The sequence below is a fragment of the Equus przewalskii genome, chromosome 27 (genome assembly GCF_037783145.1).
Source record: "Equus przewalskii isolate Varuska chromosome 27, EquPr2, whole genome shotgun sequence".
NCBI classification, from domain to species: Eukaryota; Metazoa; Chordata; class Mammalia; order Perissodactyla; family Equidae; genus Equus; species Equus przewalskii.
The window spans coordinates 38,592,209-38,608,941 of NC_091857.1; the positions used below are offsets into that span (position 1 = coordinate 38,592,209).

The 16,733-nt window shown below is 60.0% G+C and overlaps 2 long non-coding RNA genes across 3 annotated transcripts; both read left to right on the top strand.

Moving 5' to 3' along the window:
- The first annotated feature begins 2,789 nt into the window (after positions 1-2,789).
- LOC139079817 (uncharacterized) lies at positions 2,790-3,725 on the top strand. The gene is made up of 2 exons (XR_011533751.1): positions 2,790-3,064; positions 3,425-3,725. It is a non-coding gene; the product is annotated as an uncharacterized lncRNA (long non-coding RNA).
- A 6,608-nt stretch (positions 3,726-10,333) lies between these two features.
- Positions 10,334-15,795, top strand: LOC139079818 (uncharacterized). 2 transcript variants are annotated; one of them, XR_011533752.1, is made up of 4 exons: positions 10,334-10,492; positions 11,937-12,381; positions 12,825-13,188; positions 13,527-15,795. It is a non-coding gene; the product is annotated as an uncharacterized lncRNA (long non-coding RNA). The 2 variants fall into 2 exon arrangements; XR_011533753.1 differs by lacking the exon at positions 10,334-10,492 and adding an exon at positions 11,694-11,834.
- The last annotated feature ends 938 nt before the right edge of the window (positions 15,796-16,733 follow it).

Here is a 16,733-nt window from a genome sequence, read left to right on the forward strand (position 1 = left end):
AGACAAGGAACACGGGCGTCTCTAGAAGCCGGAAAAAGCAGGGGAATGGATTCTCCCCTGGCACCTCCAGAGGGAGCCACCGGGAGGGCTGGTGCTTAGTCTGCAGCTGGACCCCTTCCCCAGGACCAGCCTGACCAGGGAGGGGGATCCCCAGGAGGAGGCAGCTGGTCCCTCGGATCTTCCCACCTGTATCAGTGTCCTGGGGCTGCCATACAAAGCACCACGCTATAGAGGGTCTTAAACCCCAGCGCTTCATCCTCACAAGGTCTGGAGGCCGAAGTCTGGAAGCCAGCTGTCGGCAGGGCCCCTCCCTCTGGAGGCCCCAGGAGAGAGTCTGTCCCCTTCTCTCTCCCAGCTTCTGGTGTTGCCGGCAATTCTTGGGGTTCCTTGGCTTGTAGAGGCATCACCCCAATCTCTGCCTCCGTCTTCACACAGCCTTCTCCTCTCTGTGTCTCAGTGTTCTCTTCTGTCTCTTATAAGGACACTCTCCTTGGGTTTAAGGCCCACCCTAATCCAGTCTGATCTCATCTTACTTGATGACATCTGCAAAGACCCTACTTCCAAATAAGGTCATATGCACACTTTCCGGAATTAGGACATGGACATATCTCTTTGGGGGACAATGTTCAACCACAACATCATCCACACCACAAACGGCATCTGGTCATCAAGGATGACCCAGGAGCACAGAGTGGCTGAGGGCCTGCCCGGAGTCCACACGCGGGGTGCTGGGAGGGTCCCGGTCTGTGAGCCAATGCCCTCCTCTGTGGACCGAGGCAGCCCTGAAGGCCTTCTGTCTCATCCCACCATCGGCGCCGAGCCAGCCCACAGCCTGCGGTTCTCCCCCAACCAGGAGGGTGGGCTGGACACACAAGGGGGTCCCTGGCTGCCCCTTCCTGGACCTGAGCTGGAGGGAAGAAGAACCAAGTCCTGAGGAGCTTCGAGGGGAAGCCCATCAGTGACACCCTCACAACCTTCAGCCTGCGAGCAACCAGCCCTCGGCCTGCATGCAGCGGGCAGGAGAGCCTGGTGGGCAGGGCAGGGCAGGTCACGGGGGCATGCCTGACTGTGGGAGGCGGGGGACAAACCCCTCGAGGGCTGAACTCCTCACCTGCAGGACACACACAAGCGTCCAGGAGTAAATTACAGATACAGCACAGAGCCCACGGTAGGGGCCCTGGGGCCGACGAGGATCGGGGAGGAGGCGGGAATCCTTGACTAGGCCAGTGAGGCAGGAGGAGGCCCGGGGCGAGAGGCAGGGGTCTCTGAGAGCTGCCGTGGCTATGGGGACCGCTGCCCCTAACAGTCCTGCCAGGCCATCGGGGCCCTCTCACGCAGAGCCGCTGGCTGCAGCGGGCCCCACTGGTTCTCTTGGGTAGGCCTGATGGTCGCCCTGTGTGGGGGATTTTAAACATGAGCGTATGGCCCCGGAAGGCCAGGCACAGGGTCTGACCCCCAGACCTGCTGGGCCGGAGCCCTGTCCCTCTACAGCCCCCACCCCCATGGCAAAGGCCCCTTGTGCGTCTTTCTATCAGGGGAACACGACTCTGGAAGCTGACGCATCCCATAGAGTTGCCCCTGGAGCCAGGGTCCCCAGTGGAAACTATTCCTGGGATGAGGCCCGAGGCTCAGACTTGTGGATGGGGACGCAAGAGCCAAGAACGGGTCTGTGCAGTGTCTTAGCCCAGAGAACCTGCTGCCAGAAGGAAGAACGGCATCGGACGCAGAAGCTGCCGTGATGGATGTCCCCTGACAGGAGCAGGGCCCTGGCCGTGGGCCCTCAATCCGGGGCTTCTCTTGGGGAGAAGCTGTCTCAGAATTCAGCAAGCAGCAGGCAGATGGAACAGAACAACCCACTGGGGAAACCACCCAGACCCATGGCCCCGCGTATCCCAGAGCGGCAGGCAGGGAGACAGGCACTTCTGTCCCATAGAGACCCGGCCTCCAGGTGGGCACAGGTGTGGCAAATCCGTGAGCCCCAGACCCCGGCCGGGGAGGCCATGTCACCACCCTGCTCACTGGAGATCAGAAATGTGCAGCCGGCTTTCGGGGCCCTCGGGGGGAGAAGGGCTGCCCCTCACCCCAGCTGGAGACTGAGCCACCCCTCTGCCACCAGGCGGAAGTCCAGGCTGACGGTCGGAGGAAGGACCCAGCACTTCCAGACACACCTGCCTTGTCTCTCGTCCCTTGGGTCCCTGCTCCAGCTCCCCCTCTGCCTCTCCCAGGGGTGCCTGGGGTTCCTGGTGCTGAGACCTACTCCCTAGGCGCCCAGAGGCCTGGGGTGAGTGTATGTCCATCTGTCCATCTGTCCCTTTACCCAACGCCCCAGGGACGGCCCTGTTTGTTCTGCCAATGGCGCCAAGGCTTGGGTGGGAGGTCTCCAGCCCTACACTGCCTTACGGGTGGGAGGGAAGGGACCCCCAGAGAGCCACATCCCGGTGTCTCTTGAGTGGTGAGTGTCCTAGTCTGGTCTCCCGCAGCCAGCCTGGGCTACCCAGCCAGGCGCCAGGGTGTGGCCCCAACCCCAAGGCCCTCCCCACCCACTGTACCGTAGGGGCTGGAAGCTCAGCACGTGGCCTCTATTTCTAGCCAGACGCTCCTCCCGCCGCCTCTCAGCCCAGGGACCTCTGCCCTCCCAGGAGGCCTCGACCATGAGTCACTGTCTCCTCTCTGGGGTCGGGCAGAAGCAGCCTTACTTGTTCAAGACTCCAGAAGCCACACCCTCGAGAAGTGGGGCATCAACCAAAAGGCGGCCTGGAGTGGGGTCAGCGAGAAAAGGGGTCTGCCCTGCCCCAGGGCCCTGCCCCTGCCCCGAGTCCTCCAGGCTGCCACCCTCACACAGCAGACCAGCTCGAAGCCTCTTGCTCAGCCAGCCCTGCTGGCTCTAGGCGGGTCACGGTGACAGTGCATCGTCTGTCAAGGCCTCCTTGACATTGTGATGTGTGGCTCTGTTCTAAGTGGCCTAGAGGTCACATTCTATGCCCGGGGTGGCCACCCCCAGACCCCTGATGGCCAGGAAGAGCCAGGACAGCCACTGGCCCTGAGCAAGCGAGATCGCCATGAGGTAGAGCCTCCCAGAGATCACAGTGCAGGCTGCGGGTCGGCAGGGAGGGGGAGGCCTCCCAGGGTCTGAGCTGCTTGATGGGCCCAGGAGACACCCCCAAAGCCACACACAAGCATCTGGGATGAGGAGAAGCTGCCCACATTCTCGTCCTGGCCCTGCCCCGATGGACCCCTCATCCTCTGCCCTCAGTGTCCTCATCTGGTCCCCAAGGCACTGGGCTGGGCCAATTAGATGAGCTCATATTTAAGACAGGGGACTATTCTTCCTGCTAACTGGGTACAGTGGGCTGAACAGGGGTCCCAAAGAGACGCCTACCCAGACCTGCAAATGTGGCCTCATTAGGAATACGGTCCTTTGCAGATGTACTTAAAGTAAGGATGGAGACGAGGTCATCCTGGATCAGGGTGGGCCCTAAATCCAATGACAGAAAAGGAGAAGCCCCAGATGTACAGGGAGAAGGCCGTGTGAAGACCGAGGCAGAGATGGGGGTGAGGCGTCCGTAAGCCCAGGAACACCGAGGGCCACCGCCACCACCAGGACACGGGGAGACCCGGGGTGGATCCTCCCCTGGAGCCTTCAGAGGGAGCCAAGGCTGCCGACAGCTCGACTTCGGGCTTCTGGCCTCCACAACTGCGAGAATGAATGTCTGCGGCTTAACGCACCCAGTTTGCGGTGATTTGTTATGCCTGGGGGATGGATACACCCAGGATGCTCAGAATTAGGGACACAGCTGTGACTCAGCTCAGAGCCCAACAAGCCATGGAGTGGGGGTTGGGGTGTGGGGGTGGAGAGGGAAGGCCCTCAGACACTTGGTCTCCGGGCCTGAGTGACGGCACAGCGGGGGTGGCGGGGAGCAGAACGCAGCCCTGCCGTTCGTCAGCTCCACTCAGACCCTGTCTGGCAGGTGTCTGTCTCTCCAGGGCTTCTCAGCAACACAGCAGATGCAGAACAGGCTTCTCCTTCTTCTTGCCCCTGTCCTCACAGGGCACAAACACCACCTCCTCAGGATGCCCTGCCCATGCTGGCCCCCCAGGGGGTGGCCCCTTGGCCTGAGTGTGTCAGTGGGTGGAGCTAGAGAAGTCCTGGATCCCCCGACTCCGAGTTCAGGGCCAGGTGCTGGGCCCCAGGGAAGCAAAGACGATGGGGCCCCGAGGTCGATGGACCCCTGAGGAAAGAGTCTGGACATCCTGTTGGGGAGTGAGGCCCCATAACCTCTTCCCTGCTGGCCCTGGGTGGTCACTGGGTGGGGGGGTTGGGGTGGGACCCCCGAGAAGCCCTCCCATCAGGATTCTTGGAATCTCAGAAGAGAGGAGACAGGCACCGCCTCTCCTTGGGAGCAAGGACAAGGCAGGGGGCCACAGAGCGGACGAGTGTTAGGAGAAGGACACACGAAGCTGCGGGCCTGTGTGTCTTCTTGCCGGGCGGCCAGCCTGGGGCTCTGCAGTGGCCGCAGCACCGAAGCCTGACCTCCAGGCCACTACAGCGTGGCTGGGGGGACAGCCTCCCACCCCAGGGCTGAGGGCACAGGGCAGTGCATGCCGGGGAGCAAGTGGTGGCAGTGTGGTCCCCCCGGGCTTGCTGTTTGGAGGAGGAGGCCATCTGAGTAGGTAAACTGAGGCACACATGGGATGTCGGGCCGAGGAGCAGAGGGTGTGTGCAAACATGAGCAGAGCAAGGTGGGGTTCAGGCTGTGGAAGGCGATCTCTGCCAGGAGGGGTTGGGGTATCCTGTTGTCGGGGGGCGCCCTGCAAGGTGCTGGGCTGGGTGAACACAAGGACACCCCAACTTGGTCCAGGTCGTTTGCTTCAGGGTTGAGGGGAGTTGGGGGCGGCTTCCCAGAAGGCCTTTGCAAGGATAAAATGTCGAATCTCCGGGGTGACTCACACTGGCTCCTGCCCCAGAGCCGACAGGTCAGTGACGAGGGGACGGCTGCGAGGGTCACACAAGGGGGGCCGGGAGGCAGCGGGCCACACGCTCCACTCAAACCCAGCGCTCTCCACCCAGGAAAATGCTCGGCTCGCGTGGGGCGTCGACGGAGCAGCGTGGAAAAGACCTCCCTCAGCGAGCGTTCTTTCCATGCGTCTCTAGCAGCTGTGTTTTTCATTAGGGCCCTCTGAGGATCCTGTCGTCTCAGTGAAATTGCATGTTTGCCGTAGTGGCCAGAGCCCCTGCCAAGTCCCTCAATTAGCTGGAGTCCTCCCGTGGCCACAGGATGGCAAGCCACTGCTCCTGGGAGCGGTCTCCCAGCCCACTCCGGGGGGAGAGAATCCAGAATGCAGCTTCCGCTCCCTCTTCTCGGGGCCTGACCCCGGCATGTTAGCATCATGGAAACTGCTTTTAGAAACCCCATTGCCTGAGCCGCCCGGCTCGCAGGGAGACAGGGACGTGGCCTCAGCAGGCAGCCTTCGGGGAACGTGCAGCCTTTCTCTCCCCCGGGACGCCCCTGGGCTGGCAGGCCCGGTGCTGGAGAGCTGTGATGTCACTGTGACTCCATGTGGCTGCCAAGCGCTTGGCGTGAAGGCCCCTCCTGGCCAGCCCAGCACTGACGCAAATCACAAGCTTCCAGCCCTCGGAGCAGCTGCCCCGCTCCTCGGCCGGCAGCCCTGTGGTCCCAGCAGGAGGGCGGGTGGCGGCGGGCCTGGCATTTGCGATGATCAGCTGCTCTTTAAAGGGCGGCCAGCGTGGCGTATGGGGCTCCTCGGAGGTCAGGGAGAGCCGGCCACTCTCACAGCTCCTGGCGAGGTCAGCCGCCCCATGTTCCACTGAAGAGTCTGGTTCTCGCCACCGCAGCCCCGCCACAGGCCAACGCATGGGGTGCAGGAGGCCGTGGGCTGCGTGGCGTGCAGAGAAAAGTCCTGTCTGCACAGCCCACACTCACCCTGGGGGTCACGCTGGTTGAAGGTGGGAGGATGCAGCAGCCCCTGACCGCTAGGCCACTGCGGATGCCTCTGGTGTGGGCAGCCCGCTGAGGGTCAGGACTTCTCCCCAGGGAAGTGCCTGCTGGGAGATGTGGTCTCCATCGTGCTGCCTTGAGACCAGAAATGTCCGGCACCCAGTGCCGTCTACATGGGGCCAGCTGGGGCTGCTGGGAGACTGGCCTCCCCTCTTCTCATCTGGGGGCTCTGTCCTGGCCTCGCCCCAAGAAGGAGACACTGCCACTGCACTGTGCAGACACTCGGGACCCCTGGGCCTGTGGCCTGTTCACAGCCTCCAGCCCTGCCTGTGAATCGGGGCCGAGGGACCCGGGTTACCCACAAGGTCAAGGGCTGGTGAACCCTCTGACTCTGAAAACCAAACTTGTCTGTCTGTCTGTCTGTCTGCTTGTTGTCCTGGATGTGTTCCTTCCTAACCGCCCCCTGCAATCCTGCTGCACTGTTCTGGATGTTTCCACCACAATCCCAGGCAGCTCAGGGCCCTTTCTCCCGCGGATAGTCAGGTGCGGGCCCAGGACTGATGAGGATTGCCGTTGGAAACATCCGGAATAGTGCTGTAGGATCGCAGTGGGGGTAGGAAGGAAAACATCCATGGCAACAGACAGACAACAGGTGGGGTCTTGCGGGAGACCCCCAGGCTGGCGGGCGTTTCTCGGAGTGTGGGTTGAGGTCCCCCGAACTGGATCTCCTGCACGCTTCCGGGCAGCCCGTGTCCTCAGGCTGTAGCCGCCCAGGGTAGGGCCAGCCCAGCCTCCTACACGGCAGGCCACCTGGGTGGCCGGCGCCTGAAGCTCCTCAGGCAGGAGCTGTTTTCTGTGGGCACAGCATCCCCTCCTGCGGCCTCCCTCCCGCTTCCCTCTTTATGCTCTCCGGGCTGAAATTGGCTTTAGTTCTGTTTTGTTTTCATAACCTAAACAATTGGCACAGGCTGCATCAGCCGGCGGGCAGTCGGCCCATGGTCACGCTCTTCACATGGCCGGGCTGGCAGCCGTCACGTGCAAGTGGGGACGGAGCCTGGCTGGGGGAGGAACCGAGGCTCCCCTAGGTGAAGGATGCCTCCCTCCCCAGCCCACCTCTAGATTCCCAGGCAGGAAAGGGGTCGGGAGGGGTTGAGCCCCTGCCGGCCACCCCTCCCTCGCTCCACAGGCGGACAGATGCGGCCGCCCAGCCAGCGCCCCGACAGCGGAGTTTCTGCTGCTCCTGCGAGCTGAGCCAGGCCGAACGCAGCCAACAGTTTCTGTTTTCCTGCCCACTCCCTGTCAAGCTGCTGGTGGCAGCGCCCCAAAGTCAGTATTCCCACACGTTCCAACCTGCCCTTCAGTTTGGAAGATGCAAATATTTGCTCTTCCATTAAGAAAATAATCAGAAGTTATCCTTTAAGTGGAGTGTACACATCGGGGCCCTTGCAAAGCCCAGGTTTCTCCTTCTAAATGGTGGACGGAGAAAGCCCAGCTGGGTGGCTCCCGGGCGTGGAAACCAGTCCTCCCCACACTGCCCCAGCCTGCCTGAATGTTCTGGAAGGCCAGGGCACCTGGGGAGGGGAGGACTGTGGGAGCCGTTGGCCTGAGACGAGGCGGGAGCGTAGCCTGGCGGCTCCAGGGCCACACGCCCCACCCCGGAGGCAGGTCCCATGCCCCCGCCCGAAGCATGCAGGGCCTTCTGTCTACACCGGGGCGTTTCCAGCCCCAGCTTCTCACAGGGCCCTGCCAGAGACACAGAGAGCAACGAGGATCGGGGAGACCCTGCCTTGGCGTGGAAGGTCTGGAATTCAGTCACAGTCCACCATGTGCTTGACATGTGCCCGTGGGCAGCCCGCTTCCCCTCTCCGGGCCCCAGTTCTCTGCGTGTGAGACGAGGGGCCCCACGTCCTGGCGCTGCAGTCCCCTCCCCGGTGAGCACAGCTGCGGCTGGCGGCCCAGACTGTGTTGCGGAGGCCACGGTGAACACTGCTTTCAGTGCTGCATGCCGTGGCCTCAGCATTCAGGGCCTGTGGTGGGAGTCCTCACGCCACGGGGCTCGGCAACTGCTAAGACGGGGCTGTCCGTCGGAGAGCCGGTGTCCCAGTGCGCCGCGGCCCTGCTCTCCCACAGCCCCTCTCGCCTCTCAACCCGAATTAGGGGCTGAATTACGGGCTAGCAAGACTGTACATGAAACGCCAGCACACACAGCAAGCCCTTCTTAAAAGATGTGCATAGGGGATCGGCCCCGTGGTCGGGTGGTTAAGTTTACACACTCCCATTCGGCAGCCCAGGACTCGCCAGTTCGGATCCTGGAGGCAGGCCTGCACACCACTCATCAAGCCATGCTGTGGCCGCATTTCACACAGAAGAACTAGAAGGACCTACAACTAGAATATACAGCTACGTACTGGGGCTTTGGGGAGAGAAAAAAAAGAAAAAAGAGGAAGATTAGCAACATTTAGCTCAGGGCCAATCTTCTTCACCGAAAAAAGAAAAGCACACCTATAAAAAAATTTACTTAAAAAAAACAAGACGTGCATACACACACTCTCCAGTCAACACCGGGCCCCTTTCCTGGGTGCAGGCGGGCTCCTGCGGCACCAGCAGGCTGCCCAGCTCCCCGCCGGCATCTCCCTCATCTGTGGGCTCCCGGAAGGACTAAAAGTGGCCGCACCAAGGAGCATGGCACACATGCCCGCCTTGCTTTCTAATTGCCGTTCTTCAGCCATTTATGGAGAAACCTGGAGCCCTGCAGACCTGGGTGTGTGCCCTGAGGCGCCCAGTCTCGCAGAGCCTGCCCCCACCATCTCCCGGGGGCTCCGCAGGACGTGCTCTCCCTGGGACCCGGCTGAGGGAGCCCTGCCAGGCGCTCTCGGGTTGGGAGCATCAGGGTTTGGGACTGAACGCGCAGGAACCCCACATACGTGGGACGGTTCCCATCTTGGGGCAGGGGGCTGGGGGAAGGTGCCCTGTAGCCCGGACCCCCGCGATCACATTCGGGCCCATTGTGTCTCCCCTCGGAGCCCAGGTTCCCTGTTTCTGAGACAACGTCCGTGACAGGGTCTGCTGCCTGGCGGGGGCCCAGCGAGGACGAGCTCTGTCTGCTTCGTTCTGACGACGTCTCTCTGCACACCTGTGCCTTTGGCAGGAGATTCCCTGAGCCTGGGTGGGTGATGGTGGGTGCCTGTTTCTCTTCCGGATGCAGAAGCAAAAGACAGGGCAACAGACCACGGGAAGCAGGGCATGTGGACATGCGGTCAAACCCGTGTCAACCCTGTGGCCCCACAGGAACCGCCAAGTGGCGGCCGTGTGGACGACTGGGACATGTCAATAAGCAAGCACGGAGTCTGATCACATGCCCGTGAGTGTGCCGGGCCTGCCCTTCTCTCCCCACCCCCAAAAGCCCTCCTCCACCTGGGGGCCCTCCAGGGCTCCCTTCTCGTTTCTGCCGCCTCCATCCTTCTGGAAGCAGCCCCGCCCTGAGCCTGTCCTAGCACTGTCCCAACCGTCTGGGCTCCCTTCTAATGCGACCAGCCCAGCGTGGGAACCCGGGAGCCCAGTTGGGGCTCTCCTTGGACATGGGGGGCAGGGGGTCTCCTTCCTCTGGGGTCTCTAAGCTGGGCCACCAGTCAGGCCTTGGGGTGCTGAGGCCAGGACCCCGTCCCCAGGCCCCTGAAGGAGTCCCATGTATGGGAGGAAAGAAGCCCGCCACACAGAGGAATGAGGAGAGAGCAGAGAGGAGGCGAGACTCTCGGGCTGCTGGCGGAATCCCAATAAACTCTCTTTTTTGCTTTAGGTTATTGCGAGTTGGGGTTTTGTTTTCTGCAACCCCGCAAGTCCTGGAGCTCCCTACCTGGAGCTTCCCCCTTGACATCACCTGAAGCAGAACCACGTGGAGGACGCTGGGCCCAGAGGTCTCTGTAAAGCAGCTCCATGGAGCTCCCGGCCGTATCGCCAGTGCCCAGAGGGTCAGGGACCACACAAGGGACGTGAGCAAAGCTGTCAGGGCCCGGGGACTCTGCGGACGGATGGCGCCTCACACCCGGGGAGCAGAGGGCACACGGGTTAAGCCAGCACCCTCCTTAGAGCCAGCCTGGCAGGCCCAGGCACACATGCTGGCCCCGGGCGGCCTTGCCTCCCTCTCGCGGTCCTGCCTTGCAGGCGCGATTCCACCCACGCAGAAGTCCTCCTCTGTATGCGCCTGCGACTCGAGGCCCTGATCTTCCCTGACCCTTCTGGGGGCTGCCGCAGCCTCGCACAGCAACCTGTGGCCGTCCCAAGACGAGTCCCAGGAGCTGGCAACCGCACCGGAAAATTCCAAAGGCCCAGGAGGCTGTCAGAAACTGTGATGTGTGATAAAAACCCCCAAATGTTCCAGGACAGGAAACCGGTTCAACCATCAGCGTTTCCCGCGCCGACGGCGGCTTCAGACCTAACCGGCTCACAGCCATGCACCTGCGGGAGCCGTCGATTGATCTGACAAGGGGCTGAAACATGTCTTGGCAAGTGGCAGTTGGCAGAGATGTGTGCGAAAGGTCAGTCTCTTAGATCAAGGCACCCCTTCTCTGAGGCAGCGGGGTTCTGCCCCTGGAGGGAGCCGGGAGGCAGGGGGGAGCCGCCACGGAGAGGCACCTTCAGAGTGAGGGGGGTCACCCAGCGTGGACACTGCAGCCTCGTCGATGGCCCAGGAAGCTGGGCCTCCCGCGCCTGCACGGAGCCCTCGGCCTCAGGGTTTGGTTTGGGGCTCCGGTGGGGAAGGGCTGGCTGAGTGGGGAGCTGGCCGTGCTTGTCACGTTGATGGGACGCTGGCCTTGATGAAAGCAGATGTGTGCCAGTGAAGAAGGGGTAAGAGGGCGGCCTCCCTCATGCTGTCTGGGGAAACCGAGGCTGGGAGGGCAAGCCCCAGATGCTACCTGGCGCTGCTGAGATGCAAACTCCCGCCTTCCGCTTCCGGGGAGGCCTCATTCTATGCCCTGGGGGAGGCCGGAAATCGATCGCTGTGGAATGTGAGCTGCATAGCCCCTGCTGGCACACTCAGGGCGCTGTGCACACACAAAGGACAAGTCCCAAAGGACAGGTGCTGGGCGGCTGGTGCCAAGGAGGGGAACTGGAGCAGTTTCTGGGAACTGTCGATACTAATGGAGAAGTCCCACCCTACCAGGTTCCTTCTTCCCGCATTCCTGCTTGATTTGTGCAATATTTGCAATATTCGGAAGGTCAGGGTTCCTTCTTCCCACATTCCTGCTTGATTTGCGCAATATTCGCAATATTCGGAAGGGCACTGGCTGGGCAGGAAGCCATCAGCCTGATGAGTGGCTGAGCCTGCCTGTGCATGAGGCCCCCAGCCTGCTCTGAGCTGCCCCCAAAACGCCACAGAGCGAAGGGCGGCTGTTAGATTCTTGGTTCCTTCCATTCTAAAGTAGCATTGCCCAGCCTTGTAGTTTGTATTACATATGAAACTGCCTCTCCTCCCTCCCCCTCCTCCCTTCCCCTCCCTTCCCCTCCCCATCCTCCCTTCCCCGTCCCTCTTCCATTCCCCTCCCCTTCCTCTCTTCCCACTCTTAACCGGGTCCCTCCTCTCTTCTCCTCCACCCGCCCCCCTCCTCCCCACCCTTCTCCCCTCTCTCTTTCTCTCTCTCTCACTGGCTGTCCCTACACACTTCCTGCCACACATTCACCATTCCTATCCCTCTTCCTGACAGAGCCAACAGTGACAGGCCCTCCCCTCCATTACAGGTGGCCATGCAGGTGAGCCCTCTGACATCCCCCAGCATTCCTGCCAACCCCAGAGGTGGCAGGCTACGGATCCCCTTGAACCAGGGTTATCCAAGACCTTTGGGGCCATGGGATGGACACCCACTCAGGCCTGGCTCAGGGGTGAGGCAGGGCATGGATGTGTGTGGGGCCTTGGTGGCTCGGGGGCCCTGGGGGAGGACTGGGCCACTGGGGATAGGTGACCACCCATTCCTATTTGTCCAGGACAGAGGGGACACAGGCTTTTCATGCTGAAATCAAGAAAGGCCCAGGCAGACCAGGACAGTTGGCCCCCCAGGCCAGGAGTGGACCCTGGGAAAGTCACTGGAGGTGACCACCTTAGTGTGGCGTTTTGATGAAGGAGCTTGGACTCTGAGACCCCCATTTCCTGACTGCCCTCCACCCTGCCCCACCCCATGGCTGAGGGTGCTGCTTCGAGTCCTGGCTCCATCCTCCTGCCGCAGGCACTGTGGGCAGTTGGAGAGGGACCCTGAGGATACCTGGTCCCTGGTGAGCATTGAGGCTGCCGTCCTTTGTGCTTGCTCTGAACAGCTGATGATTCATCCCCACCGTGATCCGGGCATGTGCTCCTCACGTCCAGCTGGACGCTAGCGTCTCCACCTCACGCTCCTTAGACGCTGCCCTCCTGGGGGCTGCGAGACTCCAGCAGGTGAATCTCAGTTGCTTGAGCGACGGCAGGATTGGCCAGGGCCGCGGCAGGTGAAGGGTGGGGGCCTGGGGGGCGGTGGGGAAGGTCAGGGCCCACAGAGGCCGATGGTGCTGGGAGCCACAAACACAGTTTAAACCCTTTAATCCAGACTGTAAAAATAACACACATTCATTCAAGGAGAATTCAAAAATTAAGACTATTATAAGAAACAGAAGGAAACAAAGCACCATCAACGCAACACCCAGAAAGAACATTTTCAACATTTTTGGAATGTTTCTTTCCAGCCCTGCCTGTTTCTATGCATTTTAAACACAGAGTTAAATATCTCGTGTGTGAGTGTTCTGTGTTTTCCCAGAGTTTGGATTTGTCTGTTCACATCCTTTCATCACAGGGCCAACGGCTTTAACCATGTTTTCTTATTTTCTGTATTCTTGATGCTCTAGTGCTGTGACCTTCCTGACTGGGGACCCTCCGCCCCTCCCGGGGCAGCCGCCTCTGGGAGACAGCATGCCTTGCTGGACACGTCCCTTGTGTGCCAACTGACCATCTAGCGTCCATGGCCCCGTCGCCTTCCATCTGACTCTCACACCGTGCCGGTGTTGCCCCCACCCTGAATCAGCAACCAGAGATGACCTCAGCTCCGAGCCGGCTGGAATTAAAAAGCTGCCCTGCCTTTCCTGCAGAAACTCCAATAAGGCTCCCACCTTGGGCTTCCCCTCGCTCGCTCCTGCTTCTGCCCCCTGACCCAAACCTGGTGCTCCCCTTGTGGCCCTGCACAGTGTGGCGTGTCCCCTCCTCTCGGGAAATGTAAGTGACAAAGATCTCCTTTCAATGGCCTTGGCCTCTCCAGGTCATCACTCACACTCTTATAAGTTAAACCCCAGATACAATTTTAATACAGTGTATGTGTGTATGTGGCTCACTTTTGTCACTTAAATTGTGACATGGGTATTTTCCAGCGTCATTAATGTTCTTTTTAAATGTAATTCTGAATGAGTGTATAATATCCTCTCCTATGGATATACCCGAACCTCTCTCTCTCTCTCTCTCACTGTATTTGGTTTGCTTCCATTTATTTTTTAATCACCCCAAGATGAATACTTTTGTGCATCCGTATTTTCCCATGTTTTGGGATCTTTCCTCAGGTGGACGATCAGAAATAGAAGCCCTAGATGGAAGGGACATTTTCAGGTGGGGTGTTCTTGTTGACAATGTCCTCCAGAGTCTGTGTGCGTTTATGCTGCCACCACGGCCAGTGCTGAGCATCCTCGGTTACGTGAAGCGTCACCAACTGGACAGGGAGGACGCAGTGTTGTGACCTGTGTCCCTCTGGCTCCTGGTAAAGTTGAACTCTGCTCCTGTGTTCCATGGTCGCTGACATTTACTTTCTTGGGAATTCCCTAGTTCTAGCCTTGGCTTGTCCTTCAAATTGTGTCACTGAGACTTTCGTTTTCAACTTGGAGAAGTTCTTTGCACCTTAAGGGGATTGTTATGAGTTGATTTATGTCCCCCATATTCATATGTTGATGCCCTAATGCCCAATATCTCAGAACGTGACCTTTTTTTGGAAATAGAGTCCTTGCCGATGTAATCGTTAAGATAGGTCCTATGAAGAAGGGTGGGCCCCTAATCCAATAGGACTGTGTCCTTATAGAAAGGGGACATTTGGGCAAAGACACACACACAGGGAGAAGGCCATGTGGAGATGGAGGCAGAGACTGGGGAGTGCTTCTACAAGCCAACGAACGCCAAAGATTGCCTGCAAAGCATGTGAAGCCGGGAGAAACGTGGGACAGATCCTCCCTCCCAGGCCCTAGAAGGGACCAGCCCTGCCCACCCCCGATCTCGGGCTTCTGGCCTCCAGACCAAGACAGTCCACTTCTGCTGTTTCAGCCACAGTTTGTGGTCCTTTGTTACGGCAGCCCCAGCAACCGAATACCAGGATGAAACCCACGTCTGCAGCGCTTGCCCACACGTTCTCCGGTTCTGCCATGTGGAGGAGGAAAGGCATTTCCGGTCCTCTCTCCCCAGGGACCCTGAGGTTCTCAGGGCTGGCCCTGCATGTCTCATGTCACGGAGACAGTGGGCTGCCTGCTCCACTTTCCTCCTGGAAAGGAGCCCGAGATGACACGACACAAACAGCCCTCAGTCTCAATCCCTCCTTCCGTGGCCCCTGCTGCGTTTGTCACCCTAGTGACTGTGGAGAGCCACCTGACGGGGACCTCCAGCTACAGCATTTGATGGTCCCGTCGTTCTCAGAAGTGAATCTTAGATAAGAGATGCATATGCCCAGTTCTAGCAAAGAGTCAAAGATGGAGCTGCTTTTGCCACCAGGTTGGGCTGATTCCATGATGCTGAACAAGGGCCTCAGAACAAGAAGTGGCCGACCCAGCACAGATGTCTAAGCTGAGAATGGTGTGGGCACAGAGAACGGCAGAGTGTGGACACAGGGTGTTCACGCCAGTGCAGACCCAGGAGGCCTCAGGGCCTCGAATGTGCTGGGTCAGAGCCAACAGGCCCATCCACACGCATGCCAGTGTTGACAATGTAGCAAGATGGACGTGGTTTCTACTCCATGCTGTGCTGTGTGTCGCCTGCCTCTGCTCTCCTCCCCATTCCCGCTATGCACCATGTTTCCTAAGGGCCAAGGGGCTGCAAGCTCATGCCATGAGCGCCAGTGCCCATCGGTGGCTCTGCTCTGGGAGAGCCAGAAGAATGTAGGGGAAGGATCCACTCTCCCCGCTTCAAGTTGGCATCAGTGGCCACCAGGATCAGGGCAGACGTCCCTGTCCTGCTCAAGGTGGCCCCTCATCAGTACACCCAGGACCAACGGCATCTCAGCTCCAACAGCTGGAGCAGCGCAGGCTCAGCGGGGCCGAGGGCAGCTCCTGCCACCGTGAGTGCCACCTGCCTTTCCCTCCTCCAAGCCCCCATTCTCCCTCTGCTCCCCCAGCACCCAGGGAGCCAATTCCTGGTGCTGAAGTCCCCTCTGTGGAACACCAGCTGGATTTCCTGACAGCACCCTGACTGTGGGCGTACTGTTCTTAGTGAAGCCACAAACCACTGAGTGAAGGAGCTCCTCCGGGCCAGGGGGAGCCAGAGCCGTGTGCCACATGGTCATGCCCGAGCACCACCGCCACATCCTCCTGCAAGTACAGATGCAAGCGCCATGCGCCCGCATCGCCCCTCCGGCCTCGCCCTGCAGATCCACGTGCCCATGCGCACCGTGGCATATCGCTGTGTCGCAGTGTCATTTTCAGCAGCAAACTCCCGGATTCAACCTAAGTATCTGTGATTGTTAAGAATCGCTTTGCAAAGGAGAAGGGACTCTGGCATTCACTATTCGCTGAAAAAACAAAAACGCAGGAGGGCACTTGTCACTGCCACCATCCCTGAATAAAGGAGGTAAGATCACATGAGTGCCTGTTTGCTTGTCGCTGCCTGGGGCACATGCCCATGATGGCCATACTCTCATCCAGGGGGAGGGGGCAGGAGAGGAAGGAGGGCCTTGCTGAACTGGTCCCCTGTTGTGCCTGTAGAACTTTGCAGTGTAGACCGATACACAAAGTGTGCATAAAGATGTGCTGTTTGTTCAAAGAATTAAATGTGAGTAATCGGATTATTTCAGAAAAGATGCTGGCACTTGAGCCAGGCGGTGGTGGGCAGGTAGGCCCCCGGGAGTACACACATGGGCCCAGCTGACATGGAGTGTCACAAGGACAATTCCCAACCCACAGCAGACCCTTGTAAGCCCAGGGGAGTCAGGCCCCAAGCACCCCAAGCCCCAGGGCCCATGACCCCAAGGGTGCTGGTGAAGGAGGCCCTCCCTTCCCCCGGAGGCCCCAGGAAGGTTGTCTGGGGGCTGGCGAGCGTGCCTGCTTATTTGGCTGTAATGAATGGGTGCTGACAGGAGCGGACGTGCCTAATGACAGGCTTGCGGGGCTGCCCTGCAGAGCTGACCGCGAGAAACCACTTCAAAGCCGCACGCTGGCCGCATGGCAGCGAGGGACGCTGGTGATCAGGGCTGTCCGCACTGCTACTCCCCCCGTGTTTCTGCCACCCCACCCTCAGCCAGCCAGAGGAGTCCAGTGGGAGCCCAGTGGTGCTGCCTGAAGGCAGCGCTGACGTCTCAGCCCCTGGGAGACAGGCCACACAGTAGCCAGGAAGCCGATCTGCCCACGCCATCAACCGCCAGCAGGAGATGGCTGCGAGTGAGCACGGAGCTGCTGGGACCTTGAGGAGATGAAGTGCAGGCTGGCTTCGGTGCCGGGCAGGCAGCAGGCTCCGGGCTGAGGTTCACAGACGTAGCCTGACCACTGGGTCCTAAAGAAATATGACTTTTTATCTCAAAC